The sequence below is a fragment of the Schistocerca piceifrons genome, chromosome 5, assembly GCF_021461385.2.
Source record: "Schistocerca piceifrons isolate TAMUIC-IGC-003096 chromosome 5, iqSchPice1.1, whole genome shotgun sequence".
Taxonomy (NCBI): Eukaryota; Metazoa; Arthropoda; class Insecta; order Orthoptera; family Acrididae; genus Schistocerca; species Schistocerca piceifrons.
In genome coordinates this window covers 280374401-280398399 of record NC_060142.1, presented here as the reverse complement: position 1 = coordinate 280398399, position 23999 = coordinate 280374401, and the positions used below count along the sequence as shown (strand labels likewise).

Sequence of the window (23999 nt, the reverse complement as noted above, 5' to 3'; positions counted from 1 at the left end):
ACCAGAACATCATTTTTAGCAGTGGTTACCAAATTAGGTGACGATATTTTTATGAGAATGAAATTGGATATTCGTTGTATGTTATGATAAATGGATTAAAAGTGTGATAAATATTTTGAAATATAAATTAAGCTGTAGGCTTTCAAGTAATTATAAACTTATTATTTTGCACATATTTGTTTATTAATATAAAAATAGTACATAAAACAAAATGTGCCTTGCACATTATTGCATAGTACTGCAGTCTTTAATGTCTTTCTGATGCTTTTGAGTCATCATTTCATTTTCTGTGCAGTGGAATAGGGAGTAGAGTCTGATGTTAACTGAGTGGTATAGCTTGCATTTGCCTAAATAACACACACACACACACATTGATAAACTGCACATAACTTTGAGCAAGGAAAGACAAATGGTGTGGCAGAGGGAGTAGCGCAAATAACCCACAGACTGAAGGCATTCAGATCTTAACTACATAGAGTAAATTAAGGTGACATCCACTATTTCAGTGTGCATATTTATTTCCTTATGCAGTTTTCAGCCTACCACATTATAATGAAGTCTGCTACTGCTGAAACTGGTGGTGGTTTTTTCTCAAAATTGGAATGTATACTTAGCTGAAACGTGTGCAAATGTGTATGCCGCATTACTCTTTTATTAAGTTTACATATTGTCCACTGACATCCAATCCATTGATATTACATTATATTGTTAATACACAATTGTAACCATAAGGGTCTCCCCTACATTCAGATACTACTATGAAAATCCTGTGGTAATCACAAGGAACCGAACCCTGCAATCTGCTGTCCATTACCATTAAGAGAAGTTAAATTTGGGTTTTTCATAAGACCTGAAGTTTATCCATGTAACAGTACAGGGAAAATTACCATTTCCATTATAATGGGCACACCTATCACTCCATGAAATTGACTTAAATTTTCTTTATTAAGTGAAAAAATAAACAGTATGATACCTTACATATTCCAAATAATGTTCAAAGGAAAGATACTATTTTATAATAATTTTAGGTGACTCCATACTGTTACTAGCTAACACCTGCCCTTCCCCACTCTACCACCCCACCCCCCCCCCACTCTATGTCCCCCGCTCCCCCCCCCCACTCTATGTCCCCCGCTCCCCCCCACTCTATGTCCCCCGCTCCCCCCCCACTCTATGTCCCCCCGCTCCCCCCCCCCACTCTGCGTCCCCCACTCCCCCCCACTCTGCGTCCCCCACTCCCCCCCACTCTGCGTCCCCCACTCCCCCCCACTCTGCGTCCCCCACTCCCCCCCACTCTGCGTCCCCCACTCCCCCCCCACTCTGCGTCCCCCCCCACTCTACGTCCCCCCACTCTACGTCCCCCCACTCTACGTCCCCCCCCACTCTACGTCCCCCCCCCACTCTACGTCCCCCCCCCCACTCTACGTCCCCCCCACTCTACATCCCCCCCCACTCTACGTCCCCCCCCCACTCTACGTCCCCCTCACTCTACGTCCCCCCCCACTCTACGTCCCCCCACTCTACGTCCCCCCCACTCTACGTCCCCCCCACTCTACGTCCCCCCCACTCTACGTCCCCCCCCACTCTACGTCCCCCCCCACTCTACGTCCCCCCCCCACTCTACGTCCCCCCCCACTCTACGTCCCCCCCCACTCTACGTCCCCCCCCACTCTACATCCCCCCCCACTCTACGTCCCCCCCACTCTACGTCCCCCCCACTCTACGTCCCCCCCACTCTACGTCCCCCCACTCTACGTCCCCCCCCCCACTCTACGTCCCCCCCCTCTACGTCCCCCCCCTCTACGTCCCCCCCACTCTACGTCCCCCCCCCCACTCTACGTCCCCCCCCACTCTACGTCCCCCCCACACCACGTCCCCCCCACACCACGTCCCCCCGCCTTCCGCCCCCCCCCCCCCACCACGTCCTCCCGCTTCCGCCCGCCCCCCCACTCCACGTCCCACGCACCCCCCCCCCCCCCACTCTCTCCCACTCTGTGCCCCTCCCCGCTCCCCCACCCTCCCTGTGCCCCTCCCCGCCCCCCCCTCCCCACTCTGTGCCCCTCCCCGCTAGAGGCAAAAGTACAGGTCTGTGCTGATTGTACTAGTACATTAGATGTCTTAAATTTAGAGGCTGCATCACAACTAAATCTGGAGGCTACTGTGTGTCAACACACAACATGCTGATATAGCCAGTGATGGAAAGATCTGTATGTTATTGGCCTGTAGATGTCAAAAATGTGGAATACAGAAACAGGGTCCTCACTCTTAATAGGGATCAATTAATCGTATTTCAAGTATATCTTTATAACCTAACAATAACGATGTTACTGCAGTGCAGTACTCTGGCTATTAAGATCCTGCTTCTTGGTATCAGTTTTTCGATTCTTTGTAAATAAGTAGTGGTCCTTTACTAGTTATGTGGAATTTGCTGCTCAGCTAATCTGGGTATTGTCCATTCAAATTTTGCATTTCTGATCTCTCTCTTCTGCATTTCCTCATCCCTTGATTACTACTGTGCTATAGCCCTTATTTCTTGATGCCTATTCCCTCTATTTACTTTGCCTTCTATTATCTTCTTGATTAACCTTAACCATTATTGTTTTACTCCTCTTCGCTATCCCACCCAGTTAGGTAGCACAATGGTAAAACACTGGAACTTGCGTTTTGGAGGATCTGGTCTTAGTCCTTGCGCAGTTGTGCAGATTTAGGTTTCCTATGGGTTCCCTAAATCGGTTAATTTAATATTCTTTCTTGACAAGAAACGAACACAGCTGATTTTCTTTCCCATCCTCTCCCACTTCGAGTTTTGCTTTTTCACTTAACTCATTATCAGTGGCATGTTGTTATTCTTGTTTAAATCTTATACGAGACTCGTGTGCTTTCACTTGTCTCACACTCCTGATCTTCTACTTCAGAATATCTTTAACTAATAATTGAACACTATAATAAATAGAAATAATAAATAGAAATTTTGCTGTTGTAAGGAAACAGTATTAAGCATTTTCATGCTACCATACATTTGAAAATGTCAATTTATACACCACACCACTGCAGTTTTGGTGACTAAATTATTCCCTTGATGGTTTTTTATGGTTATTGTACCATTATACTATATGATAAGATGCCAGCAGATAATTCCAATCTCTGCTGTACTTTTTACTTCATTTGAATGCTTTCAACCAATAATGGGCTCATGTCTAGCCAGTCGTGCGACTGTGAAATGCTTAATTTTGGGATATTTGTACTAATTAACAAGAAAATAACATCACCATATGATTTATGTGAATGGTTGGCCTTTCCAGATGCAAGGTTGTGTAGTTGACAACATGTTTCTGACCATTGTGTACACACTCTGTTTAAATCTTCATCAGTAATTGTAAGGTAGTTGAATTGTAGTAGAAATGTTCTTGTAGTAATATTTCTGATACAATTTAATTTACATACACAATATTTCTGATATAAGTTCATATACTGATAAAATATGTCTTCAGTTATCAACTTCTTCGTCATAAATGCCAACATTTCCACAACAAACCTGAAACGATGTTTGTTTGACATATCAGTTATCCATATTTTAGGAAACAAAAAGGCCTCATTTCAGTTTTTGGGGATGGCTATTGGATATTGTTGTCGAGTTCAAAATTATCTCCCCTCCCCTCTTATCAAAACTGCAATTCACTGACATAACCAAGCTCATAAATAAATGGTTGCACAGTGATGCTGGACCCACAGGTAGCCTGTTGGAATCTGTTGGTAAGACATTTTCACATTCATTATTTAGCTGACAAGAGGATAGGGGATGGTGGTCACCAGACTTAACATCAATGCCATCTTGTAACATCAGTGTCATGGTGTAAATTTCTTCTTTCATCACACTACACTTCACTATATACTCACACTCATTAGTTACTGACCCTAAATAGATACACTATACACTACACACACACACACACACACACACACACACACACACACACACACACACACACACACACACACACACACACACACAACACACACATATATACTTGAAGGAAAGATGAGGTAGTGTGTGAAAGAAGAAAAACTTTTTCAACTAGGCAATTGAACCTACACATCAGCGCCTCCCCATCAGCAGTGCTGTACGATTCATTCGTTTCTTGTAGCTATGCTAAATTGTAAGTAAACATAGATATCAGTTCAAGGGAACAGTTTCAAAAGACAAGCAACTTATATCCTTACTATTAAGTGTTAATTACTTGTTTAACCAAGGTTTAGGATACTTAAAAAGTCATTCCTTAATAACAGCTATTTATGTTTGATGTGGCATGGTAAGTAGATGATGTCGTTAGAATCTGCTTATTTTCTCCAAGCACTTATGTACCATTCCTGTGCTCGCCAAGGTTACATGTTGGTAGACGAACTGAAATAGATAGCAAGAGCAATAAGTGGACCATCTATGAAACTGAGAAAGCACATTTAGGGAACTGGTCATATTTCCAATCATTCTATATATTAATCAGATAATTGATTTTGAACTAAAAAGGAATTCTAGTTACTACCATCTGTATTATCAGTTCAGAGCTCATCTAAGCAGTTATCAGTAGATGCCTGTGTTTGTATCCCCTCCTGAGAAACCAACTCCTCTGCCTGCCCACTCACTGTATGCACGCTTTTTGTCGGCTGGCTTCAAGTATGGCTGTGCTCTGCTGTATCATCTGTCGTCCCTGCCCATTTCTGTGGTTTCTTCTGGTACCCTTTCTATTTACTTCCCTCTTTTTTTGTCTATGTATGTGTGTGTGCGAGTGCATTTGTTCACTTCTCATTGTTTATATTTACATGTATATAAAATACACTCATGCTCATATACATTTATGTATGTGTGAATTTGTTTTTGCTTTGTATCTTTCTCGTTGTATTTCTTCTGGATATTTTTTTCACTGAGCACTTCCGGTGTTTCTTCTGTTTACGCACTCTATTTTCTGTGTGCCTGCAAATAGCATGGACTTCAAAATATTAAAGACATGAAATAGCATAGTCAGAAGTGGATAAGACAAAAATAATGACATTGTTATGTTCAGTAAATTAATACTATTACGTTAATTTGCCAAAATATGATAAAATTTTAACGTCCTAATATACTTGTTTCATTATTCAATTTATTTGCACAGTTTTATCTTCTCAGTCATGTGACGACAGATGATCAGCATGGGCTGGGAGTTGCTGCATCTCTCCTAACACTGGGTTTAGTAGCTCTCAGCTGCCGGCTGCCGTGCTTTGGCTCTACAACATATTGCTGTAATTTTGGTGAAAAACATGTGTAGATGTCTTGGACATAACTCTTAGAACAATATGGAAAGCCTGGTTTTATTTTCTATGTTGATAAACTCAAAGTTTTTGGTATGTTCTAAATATAAAAGGGTAATATCTGAAGAAGTATTAAGTATCACACTGTGATAAGAACAGCATTTCCTCATATTATATCAAGAGCAGTCAAGTTGATCATTTGACAATCAAAACTTTTTGCATTTTCATGCTTTGTTGCTTCAACGTCTGTCATTTATTGATGGACAATTCGTGGTCATTCGCTGACAAGTTTTCTTCTGGTACTGTCATATGAAACTATTTTCTAAACACACTACCACTTTTAGAACTATTAATATATTTTATTGTGTTCTTTACTTTTACATGAGGCCACATCAAGTGGAGTGAGACATTTTTTATATGTACTGTAGATAAATCTTTTCATTATTTTTTTAGCACAATATAAAGTATTATTTCTGTGGTTAAGTTGCTCGTTTTAGGCCAAAAGTATCAAGGAAACATGACAAATGGTTTTATTTACAAAAATCTCTTTTTAAATAACATTATCAGGAACTGTTGTAGAATTCTACTAATTTTCCATAATGGCGATACCCAAATAACAAACTGTGAAATAGTGTCTTTTATTTAAATCCATTTATTGAAATTATGCCATAAAAATCATGTTGCCAATTACATTCAGTGAGTATACTAATTTACTTAAAAAGATATTTGTCCTGAGGACGGTTGATAAATGTCCTGAAAACGATACCCATCTTTATACTGAATTCTCATAGTATCTTCGATTAATTGGTACCATAGATTTCTCTTTCATGATGGATAGGCATGCTATGGTGTTACATTTATATATTTTTAATTTTTTGAACAAAGGAAATCTCTCTGTATCTCACCATAAGTAAGAATAAATTAATAGTGCTGAGGTGCTGTGCGACAAATAAATCTAAATTATTGTCCCACTTTTAAAGTTATTTCTTCATTCACAAAATCTAGACTGTTCTTACATGCTTGAAAAAGAGTGCTAAAAAGATCATGATGGACAGAACTCATTTGCCCAAAGCTTAATGTAATGGAAAATGTGAGGTCTGGTCAGTATGTATCATAGTTATGTCATAAAATAATGGTTAATACTCATGTATATTGCAAAATCGTCAATATTAGAATAATGGATGAATATTTTTCTGCTACTCTGACAGTGGCCTCTGAATTTGATTATTTTGCTTAAAAAGTTATGTAAATAAATATAACTCACAATTGCTAGTAGTTTGCTTCATTCTGTGCCTTAATTGTTCAGAAAATCATTACTTCGAGAATTTTGTTCATAAGCGTATCTTCATGTTTGCATCACATTCTGAAAGAAATATATTGGATCAGTATGTAAATTGCGTAATAGTGTATTATATGTGTCCTGTGAATGTTTAGCTGACTATGAAAGAGCAGCAGGTGGTGTTTGCACATATTGTGGACTTTTTCTGTAGCAGACACGTGCCACTCAACTTTGGAGACTGTGGCTCTTTCTGTGGAGATACAGTTGGAATTTACCATCTATAACATGTATCTCCCTCCCAACGATGAACTGTCTGAGAATGCACTGACTGCAATGTCTTGCAGCTCCCCCTACCCTTCCTAATGTTGCGTGACCCAAAAACCCTCAACTCTTTATGGAAAGAAACTAAGACCACTGGCTGCAGTAAAGCTGTTGAAAACTTCCTCTCACAGCTCAGTTGTTGCTTTTTGAATACTGATGTTCCCACACATTTCAGTGTGCCATATTTGGCAGTTGACCTTTCTATTTGCAGCCCATTTCCTGTCGTGTCCATCCATTAGCGAGTCTATGATGATCTGTGCAACAATGATCATTTTCTGATCGTTTTGACCCTTCCTAGGTGTCGCCCAAGTGGGTGTCCACCCAAATGGGCTCTCTCCAAAGGCGATTGGGATGCTCTCACCACTTCTGTCTTCCTTTGCACTTCGTCACATAGGGGTATTGATCCGGTTGTCCAGAGCACAACTGGAGCCATTCTATCAGCAGCTGACTCAATGACAGTACCCCCCTGGACCCTCGAAATCATTGTGGCCATTAGAAATTGAGGCGGGCTCTCCAATGCCATAAGCAACATCTGTCAATGGAGCACCAAATTGCCTTTAAATGGCTCCACTACGTCATAACATGTCAAAAATTAGAATTTTGTATTTTGACATAACTGTCATTGGGGAGTGCAACTGAATGAATTTTAAAATGTTTATTTGACGCCACAAACAGTCGTCACTAAAACAATGAAATTTTTAGAAGGTCACATGATTAGTTTAGACACACTGAGTCATCATTTGCAAATGTAATCACAAACTTGGATAACTAAATTAACAGTTGCAACCAAAGTTCCTTCAAATATTATGAAAAGAACACTACAACCAGTAAACTGAAGCAAAGGCAACAGGAACAGTTCACAAGGTCTCATGACACTTTTCGGTTGATCAGTCATTTCACACCTTAATGCAATGTAGATGAAAACTGCGTTGGAGTAAAAGATATTATATACTCTTGCATCACGTCCTGCACTGATGCAACAGTCATTTTGCAGGCAAAGGCTCACATGTCTAAAAATTAAAAAATACATGCATTTAACTAACATAATGGTGAAATTTGCCATGAGTAAAGGATTTACCATTACCTGGCCATAATCTTATAATGTGCAGCAGAGCCTATACTAAAACACAGCACGCAATCATACTCTGTTCTGCCAATGAAATCTTACAATGATGATGCACTCCCATTTGGGGCTAACATAAGACTAATCTGCAAGCATGGTATCACTTCAGTTGCCTGGTTGCACAGCAGATCACCCAAACGTGTCTCTAACTAAAATGTAAACACCAACCAGAAGATGCTATTCATTATTTACAACCTTAAAGAGTGTTGACATAGTGCATGGCTGTAGTAGATGAATTGTAACAGCTTGCATCAAGAAGTTTCCTTAGAGTACAGCGTTATGGAAAACTAAATATCATTATAAATACAGTGTAGAGTGATAATCTTATGCTAACCAATGCTGTCTATTATTCACTGTTACATAGTTACGCACAGAATAATCAAAATAATATACAGATTGGGAAAGGAATGGTTTGGGGGGAGGGGGAGGGGGGTAAAAAGTAAACAAGTATTAACCCCCCCCCCCTCCCCAAACCATTCCTTTCCCACTCCCTATAATGATTGTACTTTTCTATTGCCACATTGCATTACAGGTGTAATAAATTGTATTGAGTGCTTGTTTTTGTTGTTGTTGTTCTTGTTGTTGTGGTCTTCAGTCCTGAGACTGGTTTGATGCAGCTCTCCATGCTACTTCATCATCTCCCAGTACTTACTGCAACCTACATCCTTCTGAATCTGCTTAGTGTATTCATCTCTTGGTCTCCCTCTGTGATTTTTACCCTCCACACTGCCCTCAAACGCTAAATTTGTGAACCCTTGACACCTCAGAACATGTCCTACCAACCGGTCCCTTCTTCTTGTCAAGTTGTGCCACAAACTCCTCTTTTCCCCAATTCTATTCAATACTTCCTCATTAGTTATGTGATCTACCCATCTAATCTTCAGCATTCTTCTGTAGCACCACATTTTGAAAGCTTCTATTCTCTTCTTGTCCAAACTATTTATCGTCCATTTTTCACTTCCATACACGGCTACACTCCATACAAATACTTTCAGAAACGACTTCCTGATGCTTAAATCTATACTCGATGTTAACAAATTTCTCTTCTTCAGAAAAGTTTTCCTTGTCATTGCCAGTCTACATTTTATATTCTCTCTACTTCGACCATCATCAGTTACTTTTCTCCCCAAATAGCAAAACTCCTTTACTACTTTAAGTGTCTCATTTCCTAATCTAATTCCCTCAGCATCACCCGACTTAATTCGGCTACATTCCATTATCCTCATTTTGCTTTTGTTGATGTTCATCTTATATTCTCCTTTCAAGACATTGTCCATTCCGTTCCAAGTCCTTTACTGTCTGTCGGAATTACAATGTCATCGGCGAACCTCAAAGTTTTTATTTCTTCTCCATGGATTTTAATACCTACTCTGAATTTTTCTTTTGTTTCCTTTACTGCTTGCTGAGTATACAGATTGAATAACATTGGGGAGAGGCTACAACCCTGTCTCACTCCCTTCCCAACCACTGCTTCCCTTTCCTGCCCCTGAACTCTTACAACTGCCATCTGGTTTCTGTACAAATTGTAAATAGTCTTTCGCTCCCTGTATTTTACCCCTGCCACCTTTAGAATTTGAAAGAGAGTATTCCAGTTAACATTGTCAAAAGCTTTCTTTAAGTCTACAAATACTAGAAACGTAGGTTTGCCTTTCCTTTATCTAGCTTCTAAGGTAAGCCGTAGGGTCAGTATTGCCTCACGTGTTTCAATATTTCTACGGAATCCAAACTGATCTTCCCCTAAAGGCGGAAGAATCAGCAATGATCAACGACATGAGGATGCATTAAAGACACGTAACGTGTATCCACAGGACATGTGGCCTGTATTTGAAGAAGTGTCATGATGATCTCTCAATTGGCAAAAGATTCCAGAATAGTCCCCCATTTGGATCTCCGGGAGGGGACTGCCAAGGGGGAGGTTACCATGAGAAAAAGATTGAATAATCAACGAAAGGATAACGTTCTACGAGTCGGGGTGTGGAATGTCAGAAGCTTGAACATGGTAGGGAAACTAGAAAATCTGAAAAGGGAAATGCAAAGGCTCAATCTAGATATAGTAGGGGTCAGTGAAGTGAAGTGGAAGGAAGACAAGGATTTCTGGTCAGATGAGTATCGGGTAATATCAACAGCAGCAGAAAATGGTATAACAGGTGTAGGATTCGTTATGAATAGGAAGGTAGGGCAGAGGGTGTGTTACAGTGAACAGTTCAGTGACCGGGTTGATCTAATCAGAATCGACAGCAGACCAACACCGACAACGATAGTTCAGGTATACATGCCGACGTCGCAAGCTGAAGATGAACAGATAGAAAAAGTGTATGAGGATATTGAAAGGGTAATGCAGTATGTAAAGGAGGACGAAAATCTAATAGTCATGGGTGACTGGAATGCAGTTGTAGGGGAAGGAGTAGAAGAAAAGGTTACAGGAGAATATGGGCTTGGCACAAGGAATGAAAGAGGAGAAAGACTAATTGAGTTCTGTAACAAGTTTCAGCTAGTAATAGCGAATACCCTGTTCAAGAATCACAAGAGGAGGAGGTATACTTGGAAAAGGCCGGGAGATACGGGAAGATTTCAATTAGATTACATCATGGTCAGACAGAGATTCCGAAATCAGATACTGGATTGTAAGGCGTACCCAGGAGCAGATATAGGCTCAGATCACAATATAGTAGTGATGAAGAGTAGGCTGAAGTTCAAGACATTAGTCAGGAAGAATCAATCCGCAAAGAAGTGGGATACGGAAGTACTAAGGAATGACGAGATACGTTTGAAGTTCTCTAACGCTATAGATACAGCAATAAGGAATAGCGCAGCAGGCAGTACAGTTGAAGAGGAATGGACATCTCTAAAAAGGGCCATCACAGAAGTTGGGAAGGAAAACATAGGTACAAAGAAGGTAGCTACAAAGAAACCATGGATAACAGAAGAAATACTTCAGTTGATTGATGAAAGGAGGAAGTACAAACATGTTCCATGAAATCAGTAATACAGAAATACAAGTCGCTGAGGAATGAAATAAATAGGAAGTGCAGGGAAGCTAAGACTAAATGGCTGCAGGAAAAATGTGAAGACATCGAAAAAGATATGATTGTCGGAAGGACAGACTCGGCATACAGGAAAGTCAAAACAACCTTTGGTGACATTAAATGAAACGGTGGTAACATTAAGAGTGCAACGGGAATTCTACTGTTAAATGCAGAGGAGAGAGCAGATAGGTGGAAAGAATACATTGAAAGCCTGTATGAGGGGGAAGATTTGTCTGATGTGATAGAAGAAGAAACAGGAGTCAATTTAGAAGAGATAGGGGATCCAGTATTAGAATCGGAATTTAAAAGAGCTTTGGGGGGCTTGTGGTCAAATAAGGCAGAAGGGGTAGATAACATTCCATCAGAATTTCTAAAATCATTGGGGCAAGTGGCAACAAAACGACTATTCACGTTGGTGTGTAGAATATATGAGTCTGGTGATATACCATCTGACTTTCGGAAAAGCATCATCCACACAATTCCGAAGACGGCAAGAGCTGACAAGTGCGAGAATTGTCGCACGATCAGCTTAACAGCTCATGCATCGAAGCTGCTTACAAGAATAATATACAGAAGAATGGAAAAGAAAATTGAGAATGCGCTAGGTGATGCTCAATTTGACTTTAGGAAAAGTAAAGGGACGAGAGAGGCAATTCTGACGTTACGGCTAATAATGGAAGCAAGGCTAAAGAAAAATCAAGACACTTTCATAGGATTTGTCGATCTGGAAAAAGCGTTCGACAATATAAAATGGTGCAAGCTGTTAGAGATTCTGAAAAAAGCAGGGGTAAGCTATAGGGAGAGACAGGTCATATACAATATGTACAACAACCAAGAGGGAATAATAAGAGTGGACGATCAAGAACGAAGTGCTCGTATTAAGAAGGGTGTAAGACAAGGCTGTAGCCTTTCGCCCCTACTTTTCAATCTGTACATCGAGGAAGCAATGATGGAAATAAAAGAAAGGTTCAGGAGTGGAATTAAAAGGTGAAAGGATATCAATGATACGATTCGCTGATGACATTGCTATCCTGTGTGAAAGTGAAGAAGAATTAAATGATATGCTGAACGGAATGAACAGTCTAATGAGTACACAGTATGGTTTGAGAGTAAATCGGAGAAAGACGAAGGTAATGAGAAGTAGTAGAAATGAGAACAGCGAGAAACTTAACATCAAGATTGATGGTCACGAAGTCAATGAAGTTAAGGAATTCTGCTACCTAGGCAGTAAAATAACCAATGACGGACGGAGCAAGGAGGACATCAAAAGCAGACTCGCTATGGCAAAAAATGCATTTCTGGCCAAGAGAAGTCTACTAATATCAAATACCGGCCTTAATTTGAGGAAGAAATTTCTGAGGATGTATGTCTGGAGCACAGCATTGTATGGTAGTGAAACATGGACTGTGAGAAAACCGGAACAGAAGAGAATCGAAGAATTTGAGATGTGGTGCTATAGACGAATGTTGAAAATTAGGTGGACTGATAAGGTAAGGAATGAGGAGGTTCTACACAGAATCGGAGAGGAAAGGAATATGTGGAAAACACTGATAAGGAGAAGGGACAGGATGATAGGACATTTGCTAAGACATGAGGGAATGACTTCCATGGTACTAGAGGGAGCTGTAGAGGGCAAAAACTGTAGAGGAAGACAGAGATTGGAATACGTCAAGCAAATAATTGAGGACGTAGGTTGCAAGTGCTACTGTGAGATGAAGAGGTTAGCACAGGAAAGGAATTTGTGGCGGGCCGCATCAAACCAGTCAGTAGACTGATGACAAAAAAAAAAAAAAATAATTCACATAAGGCCATCACACACTGTAACACATAAAGCTACCTGTCTTCATTGGGCCATACAAAACAAACTGCGCAGTAGCTAACTGGAGGTATGTAGCGTGGTTCACTGAGTTCTCAATTTTGCCTCTTTCCAAATGATGCATGCCATTGAGTGCACCGACGGCCCAGTAAGGTGTTTAACCTGCAGCGTGTGGATGATGTCGTTCATGCCGGAGATGGTTCTGTGATGCTTTGTAGTTGTTTTCGTTACCAAGTCTAGGGTCCACTCATTCAGGTTACCATTAATGTGAACTAGAGTCTTTACTTCACCATCCTTGGTGACCAAATGTTGTACTTCCTCATACATCTTCATGATGACTATGCTGTGAACACTCATGTCATCTGAGATGACAACAGTTATTTTGTTAGGATTGCACACACATTTATCTCTGGTATGAGGAACACTCAGTCACACTATGGCACCTTGGATAACACATTAAATCACCCAATCTTAATCTATAGCAGTTGTCTGGGACTATTTGGAACAGTGGGTGAAATGTGGCAATCAGTATCCAAACAGTTTTGTGGCTCTGTGAGAGCCAATCATCAGTGAGTGGATTCGAGCTGGATAAGGCATACCTGAACAAACTTGAGGACTCTCTTCCTGGCCAAATTAAGGATTGTCAAGGCTAAAGTTGTTGTTCACTTTTTTAGCCTGATGTCTCCTGGAGGTCAATAATTTTTTTCCAAAGATGTTAAGTTTCAAGCACGTGTCATCTCAAAACTGCCTTCTCATCTCCATCACCGCCACCACTTCCCTCTTTTTACAAATAATTCATTGAATTCTTTATAATACTCAGACAAATTTGTACATGATGTAATATGACAAATTCTTGCTGTGGCTAAATGTTCTATAATAGGTAATTGCTTTTCCGTAATAGTTCGTTTAGTTTATAGATATGATACATTTCTGCCAAGAAATTATTAAAATTGAGTGTCAGCTCCCTGACATTGTACAGATGTTAAAACTAGAGAGAAATCAAAAATATTTTCCTTCTTTGCTTCTGCATGTGTTCTAATTTAAGTTTGAAATACATACTCAGTATCACATTAAAAGTTCCTAACATTTAAAATATTTATATTTGAAAGATTAGGATTACAAAGCTGTACTGAGTCTCTGGCAATGATTTGAAACCTCAATGTGCTGCAATCAGAACTTCTGAACATCATGACATGCAATTGTAGAGGAGGCTGAATGTATTCACAGTGGTTTCTGGATGATGATGATGAACAAGGTGCTGACCACCGTATCTCAGATATCTTCAGTGGGTGACAAGTCACGTTATTTGAAGCCCAAGAAAGCAATTGGCCCAGTGTTCTGTGAAGGAGCCTTCGACACCTGTTGCCAGACATTGTCCTACTGAGATGATGTGCTGAATTTTGGGGAAAAAAACACAAAAAAGTTGTGTGTTCAGCTAAAATTTTGTATTTTGGACTTTTGAATGGTGTGTTTGGTCTTCTTAGATGAAGTTTAGTTCATTGAATTGTGAATAAAGGTTCATGCCTAATTAGACTGTTTGAAAAGAGAGCGGGGGGGGGGGGGGGGGGATTAGCATAAAACAAGATGGTGCATAAGTTTGTCTTGGGAACATTTTAGCTTTCTAACAAATTATAAATTTACCGTTGTTTCCCCCATCATTCTTTAGTGTTGTTGTGCAGTAAATCCTCTTTTTTTTTTTTTTTTTTTTTTTTTTTTTTTTTTTAATTGTCTTCCTTCTTTAGTTGTTGATAATATTTTGCTCTTCTGATACAATTACAGCAAAACTCACATATGGTGCTGCTTTAGGTACCCACGCCTACTTCAGACTACGCAGACAATCAGGTGGATGAAGTTTTTGATCAAGCTGAACAAGTCTTGATAAAAATTGAAGAAACAGACATCATTGTAATTCTTCGTTGATTGGAATACAGTGGTAGGAGAGGATAGAGAGGTGGAACTGTGGGCAAATAGCTATACCCCGTATGAGACCATCATCTCCACACAACTATTGCAACCTACGTCCTTCAGAATCTGCTTACTGTTTTCGTCTTCTGGTCTCCCTCTACGATTTTTACCCCTCACACTTCCTCCAATAATGAATTAGTGATCCCTTGGTGTCTCAAGAGTGTCCTATCAACCGATCTCTTCTGTTGGTCAAGCTGGGTCACAAATTTCTTGTCTCCCCTGTTTTATTCAGTACTTCCTCTTTAGTTACATGATTGACCCATCTAATTTTCAACATTCTTCTGTGGCACCACGTTCTGAAAAATTCTATTCTCTTTTTGTCCAAATTGTTTAGTGTCCAGACAAATATCTTTAGAAAAGACTTGCTAGCACTTAAATCTAGATCTGATGTTAACAAATGTCTCTTCTTCAGAAATGTTTTTCTTGCCATTGCAAGTCTGCATTTTATATCCTCTATACTTCTGCCATCATCAGTTATTTTGCTGTCCAAATAGCAAAACTCGTCTACTACTGTGTGTGTCTCGTTGCCTAATTAAATTCCCTTAGCATCACGAGATTTAAGTTGACTGCATTCCATTATCTTTGTTGCACTTTTGTTGGTGCTACTCTTATATTCTTCTTTAAAAATGCTGTCCATCTCGTTCAACTGCTCTCCCAAGTCCTTTGCTGTCTCTGACAGAATTAAAATGTCATTCGCAAACCTCAATGTTTTTATTTCTTTTCCGTGAACTTTTATTCCTACTCCAAATTTTTCTTTGGTTTCCTTTACTGCTTATTCAACATAAAGATTGAATAACATTGGGGATAAGCTGGTCTAAAAATGCTATAAACATAGGTTTGTCTTTCCTTGACCTCTCTTGTAAGATGAGTCATAGGGTCAGTATTGCCTCATGTGTTCCTGCGTTTCTCTGGAATATAAACTTATCTTTCCCAAGTTTGACTTTCACCAGTTGGTCCATTCTTCTGTAAGGAATTCATGTTAGTATTTTGCAGCAGTGACACTGATAGTTCGCTAAGTTTCACACCTGTCAGCAACTGCGTTCTTTGGAATTGGAAGTACCATTCTTCTTGAAGTCTGATGGTATTTTGCGTGTCTCATACATCTTGCACACCAGATGGAAGAGTTTTGTCATGGCTGACTCCCCCAAGGTTATCAGTAATACAGACAGAATATCACATACCCCAGGGCCTTGTTCTTACTTAGATTCTTCAGAGCTGTGTCAATTTCTTCTCGCAGTATCGTATCTCCCATCTCATCTTCATCTGTGTCCGCGTTCCTTTCTATAATGTTGCCGTTAGGTACATCTCCATTGCTTAGACCCTCTGTATACTCCTTCTACTTTTCAGCTTTCCCTTCTTTGCTTAAGACTGGTTTTCTGTCTCTTGATATTCATACAGCTGTTTCTCTTCTCCCCAAAGGCCTCTCCAATTTTCCTGTAGGTTATATCTATCTTTCCCCTAGATAACTATGCTTCTAAATCCTTAAATTTGCCCTGTAGACATTCCTGCTTAGCCATTTTTGCCCTTCCTGTCAGTCTCATTTTTTAGACATTTGTCTTCCCTTTTGCCTGTTTCATTTGCTTCGTTTTTAAATTTGCTCCTTTCATCTGTTAAATTCAATATCTCCTGTGTTATCCAAGGATTTCTACTAGAAATTCAATATCTCCTGTGTTATCCAAGGATTTCTACTAGGCCTTGTCTGTTTACCTATTAGATCCACTGCTGCTTTTACTGTTTCATCTTTCAGAGTTACCCATTCATCTTCTACTGTATTCCTTTCCCCTGTTCTAGTCATCTGTTGCCTAAAGCTTCCTCTGAAACTCTCAACAGCCTCTGGTTCTTTCAGCTTATCCTTATTATATGCCCCCAGTTTACTACATTTTTGCAGTTTTATCAGTTTTGATCTACAGTTCATAACCAATAAATTGTGGTCAGAGTCCAGATCTGCCCCTGGAAATGTCTTAAAATTTATAATCTAGTTCCTAAATCTTTGCCTAACAATTAGATAATCGGTCTTGAAACCTTCTGTTGTCTCCAGGTCCCTTCCTCATACACAACCTCCTTTTATGATTTTTAAATGAAGTGTTGATTATTAAATTATGCTTCATGCGAAATTCTACCAGGTAGCTTCCTCTTTCATTCTTTTCTCCCAGTCCAAATTCACCTACTATTTTTCCTTTCTCTCTCTTCCTTTTCCTACTATTGAATTCCACTCCCCCATCGCAATTAAATTTTCGTCTTCTTTAACTATCAGAATAATTTCTTTCAGCTTAGCATACATTTCTTCAATTTCATCATCATCATCATCATCATCATCCTCGGAGCTAATTGGCATATAAACTTAAACTACTGTGATAGACACGAGCTTTGTGTTTGTCTTGGCTATGATAATACATTTATGATGATGTTCATGGTAACTTACCTGTATTCTTCTTGTCTTTTCATTATTAAACCCACTCCTGCCTTACCCCTCCCCCCCCCCCTTTTTTTTACTTTGCATTTATAACCCTGTGTTCAACTGACCAGAAGTTCTGTTCCATCTGCCACTGAACTTCACCAATTTCCACTATATTTAACTTCAACCTTCTGTTTCCCTTTTTAAATTTTGTAACCTCCCTTCCCGATTAAGGGATCTAACATCCCACACTCTGATTTGTAGAATGTCAGTTTTGTTTCTCCTGATGATATTATCCCGAGTATAGATAGATGCTATAGATTACATGTAGGATTATTTAGACTATAATCCAGTTGTGATGGACAATCAGTTACACCTCAGAAGCAGCCGCTTACACACTACTACAAAAAGGTGGAGTGTAATTAAATTGAAAGGGAACATAAAAGCCTTGGATTTGTTCTAAATGATGGCAGTTGAACCTGTACACAAATGTGTGGATGGAACTGTTACATCAGAAAGATGGAAAAATGTTCAAAAGGGCAATGCCCAGGATATCAGAAGGCTACCTCAGCTAGGATGATTAGGTATCGGATAAAGCATCACTATTGAAAAGTATCATCAACACAATGGCCAAAAGAAGAAAATCCAAATTTGAGGTGTGCTTTTTCAAGTAAGTACCATTTTGAAATAAAAATAAAACAAAGAGACTTCTCTTGCCAATGGTCTTGGTGCAGTGATACCAGCGGTTCACATCAGATCACCGAAGTTAAGTGCTGTCGGTCTGAGCTAGCACTTGGATGGGTGATCATCCAGTCTGCTGAGTGCTGTTGGCAAGTGGGGTGCCCTCAGCCCTTGTGAGGCAAACTGAGGAGCTACTTGATTGGGAAATAGTGGCTCCAGTCTCATAAACTGACATACAGCTGGGAGACCAGTGTGCTGACCACATGCCTCTCCATATCTGCATCCAGTGAAGCCTGTGGGCTGAGGTTGACACAGCAGCGGGTCGGTACCATTGGGCCTTCATGGCCTGTTTGGATGCAGTTTAGTTTTTAGACTTTTCTTAGCAATTTTAGTTTTACATGAAAGCCTGTACTTTTATCTACATTTCTACATAATTCCCACCAACATTAAGGCACTTATCGTATCACAATTTCATTGTCTCATAACATACATGTTAAGTAACTGGTTTAGTATACAGGAGACTCGTCAAGCTTATAATATATATTTTTATGCTGTCCAAATGGTCAGATCATCATTAAAAAATTCATCAATAGTTTAATAGCATTTTTGTACCAGAGTGCTATGTAATTTTCTTTTTACTGAATCCCTTTCAGTCTTTTGAAAATTTGTCTTTTTTAATATATTGTATGTTTTCATCCCCATATATTGTGGGACGTATGCGAAAAGATGGAGACTGTGTAGCGAGCATGAAACTTCCTTTGTTTATAGTTTCATGTATTTGCCAGAAGTTATTTGGAGCAAATAATACTGCATTATTATTTGTGAAAAGAATTATTTCATTTAAATACAGTGAAGGAACACTTAAAGCATGTTTAGGTCTCTCATTAATTGCCGACAAGATTCTCTTGGCTTTACATTACACATGTTCCTTATAACTTTAAAGAAAAAAGTTAATATCCTTGTCAAATTGCTAGCATTTCCCCAAAAGACAATGCCATATCTCACTATTGCCTCAAAGTAGCTATGGTACACTACCTTTTTCATGTCTGTGGCAGTGGCAGTGACATTGGCTAGGATTGAGATAGCAAGTGTCAGGTTGTTCAGTTTATTTTTTAAATAGTATATATGTTAGGACCAAGACAGATTTCTGTCCAACTACATTCCTAGAAAGTTAACACATTCTGCTTTGTTAAGTTCCAGACTTCCACGGAATTTGAATATCGTTTATTTTAGATTGTTTTGTATTGAACTACGTAAGCTGTGTTTTTGAAATATTTAGTTTTAAGCCATTTATGTGGAACCACACATTTACATTTTCTAGAGTTTTTATGACATTTTTGGGAATTTCTGCTGCATTTTTATTTTTTAGCTTTGAATGCGTAAACGCAGACTAACGTTTTATGGTCACCTGTCGAGGATGGATGGAAACAGACTAACAAGAAAAGTGTTTGAACATAGTAACAGGAACGAAAAAACCAACAATAAATGGATACAGATGGTGAAAAAGGATTTGGCCTATTTTAATGTCACCCGTGAGTCAATCAGGGACAGGGAAAAGTTTAGACAAATAGTGAACGAAATTAAGTGTTTTCCAGAAGAAACGAAACTAAAGAATAATAACAGGAAATGGTCGGAAGAGCGGAGGAGGAACCACTCGAAAATGATGAGGAAATATTGGGAAGAGAGAAAAAAAGATCAAAAAGCCGGGCAAGTGAATTGTTGAACGTGGTCCAAAGATGGCCGAAATCGAAAGAAGAAGAAGAAGACCATCCTTTTAGAAATCTGCCAGCTGAGTATAACTTTCCATAATTTAAACATTCTGTAACCATTGCATAAAGCACACTTCTTGACTTAAGGAAACTTTTCTCATAATGTCGAAATCATAAAGTGTCTGTTCTCTCTCACTTTTTTGCCAACTTTCTGCACCAAATAACCAGTAATGACTGAAGGTCACTCACTCCATTCGTCGTCGTGCCCATTTGTACAGCCATCTTTAAAAGCTCTCACCTTTTTCTGTCAAACCCATCACTCAAAAGTGTCTAGAAGTGTGCTTTACACAACTGTTACAGACCATTTAAATTACCAAAAGTTATGCTCAGGTGACAGATTACAATTAGGTTGTTATTTAAAACAAAATACAATGTGTTTCTTAATATTGGTGGGAATTACAGAAAAGTAGGTTAAAGGGCAGGCTTACATGTAAAAATAACATCGCTAAGAAAAAATGTACCTGTCTTTTTATTTCTAAAGGCTACTTACTTAAAAAAAAGAAGTGCCTAATAGCAGGGGCTCAATTTGGATATAGGCAATATAATAATGTGGCTATTAGAGAGACAAAGAAAGCTTAAATAGTGGGGTTACAACAACAAATGTCATGAGATGGACAAAAACATATAGTAAAAGGTAGCACAGATGGTTCACTCATACCGAGGTCTGAGTGACCTGCCCTTCCTTTTAATCTGTCCCACCCTATCGTCGAAACTCCCCGAGGAAGGAATTAATAGTTGTGAAAACTAGGATAACTTGTATAGTTTTATATGTTTGTATTGACAGTGCTAAAAATTTCACCACTTGGAGGGAAGCCCTGGCCAACAACCTTGTCTCATAATTGTATTGTATTCCTTACAATGATTCTCTCTTCTTATACAGTGGGAATACCAAAAAATTTGAAACTAATTCGAAAGAACTGAGCTTCTAGCAAGGTTATGGGATAGAGGGGCAGCCCCTGGTGGAAAAGCGATACGTAAAGTGAGGGAAGATGTATGTAGTAGAACTTTTTGATAGGAAAGATTTGAATGAAAACATTTTTGACAAATGTGAATGAGGTTGACAAGGCGAGTTCGGTCCATCAATATTGAGGGAGGAATAAGGAGCTGTATTGTTGTGAAGCTCCAAGAATTGATTACATCCCTGCAGAATTGCTGAAATTCCGCAGAAAAAAAAGCTGTAGACATGTTATTTGAGATGATAGATAATATGTAAATGATTGCATAAACATTCCATATTCCAAAGACTAGAAATACAAAGAAGTGTGAGTGGTTAAGAACACCGATCATTGTATCAGAAACCTTAAAAATACTAACTAGGGTTACCTTCCATCTTGTAGAGCAGAAAGTAAAAGATAGTCTTCAAAATCAGCAATTTGTTTGAAAGGAACTGTGGATCACGAGAGACCATTATCACTTTCTCAGTTAATTGCAGAGTAATCATTGAAGTTGAACACACCAATCCTGATCAACTTCATAAACATCGAGAAACATTTGATGACATTTACTGTATGAAATTGTTCAAGGAAATGAAAAATACAGAGACAAAGGAATAAGCTCCAAAAGAATCAAATGCTTCCCCAAAGAAGTTTAAAATATTTAAGAGTGTTAGACAGCACTCAACTATTATTGAATCATACATATAAATCAGTGAAGGAATTTTCAGACATCAGCAGCAATGAAATAATAATTCATGATGAGAGATGAATCAAATAATGATAGATGAATGTGGGATGAAGATCAACAGAAACGGGACAAAAATTGTGAGGTGCACAAGAGGTGGGAAACAGAGCACAGTTGTGCACCTTGCAGGTGAGACTCTGGGTACAGCAGATGTTAAAGTTGAAATAGCTGGCAAAAGAATCACTTATCTGGAAAATATGCTGATATCAAACTGTGTCCCTTGACTACTATAAAATGATTTTTAAGGAGATATATTTAAAGCATAGGTAGGTATGGGGCAGAAACTAGGATTTGAGGGAGGCAGAAAAGAAAAGACTGAGACCTTAGAGATGTGGCATTGGTGGATAATCTGGAAGACACCATGAGCTGAAAGAGTCTCAATCGAAGTATAAGCAGAGAACAACAGGAGAGAAAAGATGCCTTCTCAGAACCGTCACTGCATGGAGGAATATTGTGGTTAGCCACTTATTTTGCCATTCATCGCACTATACTACTCTGATCGAGGGAATGATGGAGGGAAGAAGATGGAGAGAGCTTACTGAGACAGAGTTAATGAAGGAAATTAAAGCTGGTAGAAGATAAGAGAGTATCAAGAAGGGTGGAAGTACAAGTGTGTGTTAAAAACCATAAGAAGCTGAGAATTGTCTGTAGTAATAGTATAGATCAATGATTGTGCCCAGTTTTAATGACTCCATTATCAATTTGATTAAGCCCTAATTTCTATTCTTTTGTTATTGCAGAGCTTACTTTTTAAATATGAAACAAAATTGTAGAGCAACACTTTTTACTAAGTAGGTATCTGTAGAACTGTTGTTTGGTGGCTAATGTGTTGTTCATTGCCATTAACAATTCATAAAGGTCATCATTCCTCAATACAGAAAGATGAAGACATAGTCTTAAATTTGAGGTGTAATATGCGAGAGTTCGTTGCATTTCCCCTAAAGATTTTAGACTAAGAATGAGAAGGTCTGATGTGGGGAAACATCTACATTTACAAAGCAATTTAAATAAATTTCATGACTATCAGGAAGTGGACACCTGCATAAGCAACCTTCATGTTGACTACTTCTTCTTCTTCTTCTTCTTCTTCCTCCTCTTCTTCGTCCTCGTCCTCAAGGCCTTGCACCAGTCTACACAGGAATGGCAGGTTATTTTGGCATTGTTAGTAGTAGGGGGTGGCCGGATACCCTTCCTATCAGTCTGCATCTACTGTTTTCATTTGCAAGTGTGAATGTCTGCAAATTGTGTAACTGAGGTGGGACATGTACCAGCCCAGGATTCACGCAGTTGCCTAAAAACCACATTCAGGCTGTCTGGCATACTGACCCTCGTTTCTAATCAGCCAATCGGATTTGATGCAGGATCAGCATGCCGTGTCCCAGAAGTGTAGGCACTGAAATGTGCTCACAAATCTGAGCAACAACCTCAGTGCTGACACAGTTGTTTTTAAATATGTATGTCTAGGAGGGTCAAATAAATTTGTTCCTGGATAGTTTCAGATCATGAATTAACTATCTGTGAATATTTTTATATTCTGAGTTGGAATGCCGAAGATTCAATTGTAATTGCACAGGAGAAATTTTGGAGAAGTGACCTGAATATTGTTACTGGCATAGGTCCAGATGTATGGAGCCTACATATATCAACTTATGTTCATTTGATGATTGACTCCCAAGGAAGATATCATCCAGGCTGAATAGCAGAGGCAGGATTGTTTGATTTACCTTTTTTTCCATCAATTTCGTCGTCATCAAAAATAAGACCGATGACTTTGGAACCCCAAAGATCACACAAGTCTCTAATCGTCCAGATATCATGCATGCATTGTGGAATATTTGTACCAAGCAAGATGGCTCCCTACCTCCAAAGAACTTCATTTTGACTCTCGCATAAAACAGTGCCTGGTCTGAGGATGCAATATGGCAATGTAGCTGTCCTGAATCTTGGTGACAGTGCATAACCAATCACAAATCTCCATTTACCTGTTGTTCTCTTCAAACACTTCATATTTAAATTTCACTTGAAATGAGTACAACATGTCTCTTTTTCATGGCTTGATGAATGGAACTTCAGCTGTGTCATTTTCACTGCCTGGCTTTCCACAATTTTCCACAGGATTTTTCCATCATGGCTGATACGCAGCTGTCATTTTCTGAGTCACTCACTGTATAGGGATGGATGAGGAAAATGTCTAACTGAAGCAGAGAACAGTTTGACTATTGAAGTGATTCTTTGCCTTACCATTCTCTCTTTTTCAGTTTAGTTACAATATAATAAATATCTGCAGAGTACCATTACTATAACTCAACATCAGTATTACTTATTGATGATTTACAACAAAAATGTCTGATGTTTTGGATGTCTTAAGCCACAGCCATTTTTCAGATTGTTAGAACTAGGAGACGTGTTTTTTGTGCAAAAAATAGTTAGACACTGTATTAAACATGAAAAGTGTCACTTTCTAATCCCTGAGCATGTATCAGAGCGAAGTAAATGGAGACAAAATGCATAGAATTTTCAAGCATGTAAAACTGGTAGATGACACAGACTGGTAGTAGTAATGGTAAGAGATCCTGTGCAGTGTGTGATGTGGAAGGAGGGAGGTAATGGAAAGAGTTAGTTGTGGGTCCTTTCAGGGGAGGGGATAGTCAGTTATGT

The 23999-nt window shown here is 39.1% G+C and overlaps 1 protein-coding gene across 9 annotated transcripts in view; it reads left to right on the top strand.

The window, feature by feature from the left end:
* LOC124798714 overlaps window positions 1-23999 on the top strand; it is a 495837-nt gene that overhangs the window by 407003 nt on the left and 64835 nt on the right. The window lies entirely within an intron of this gene.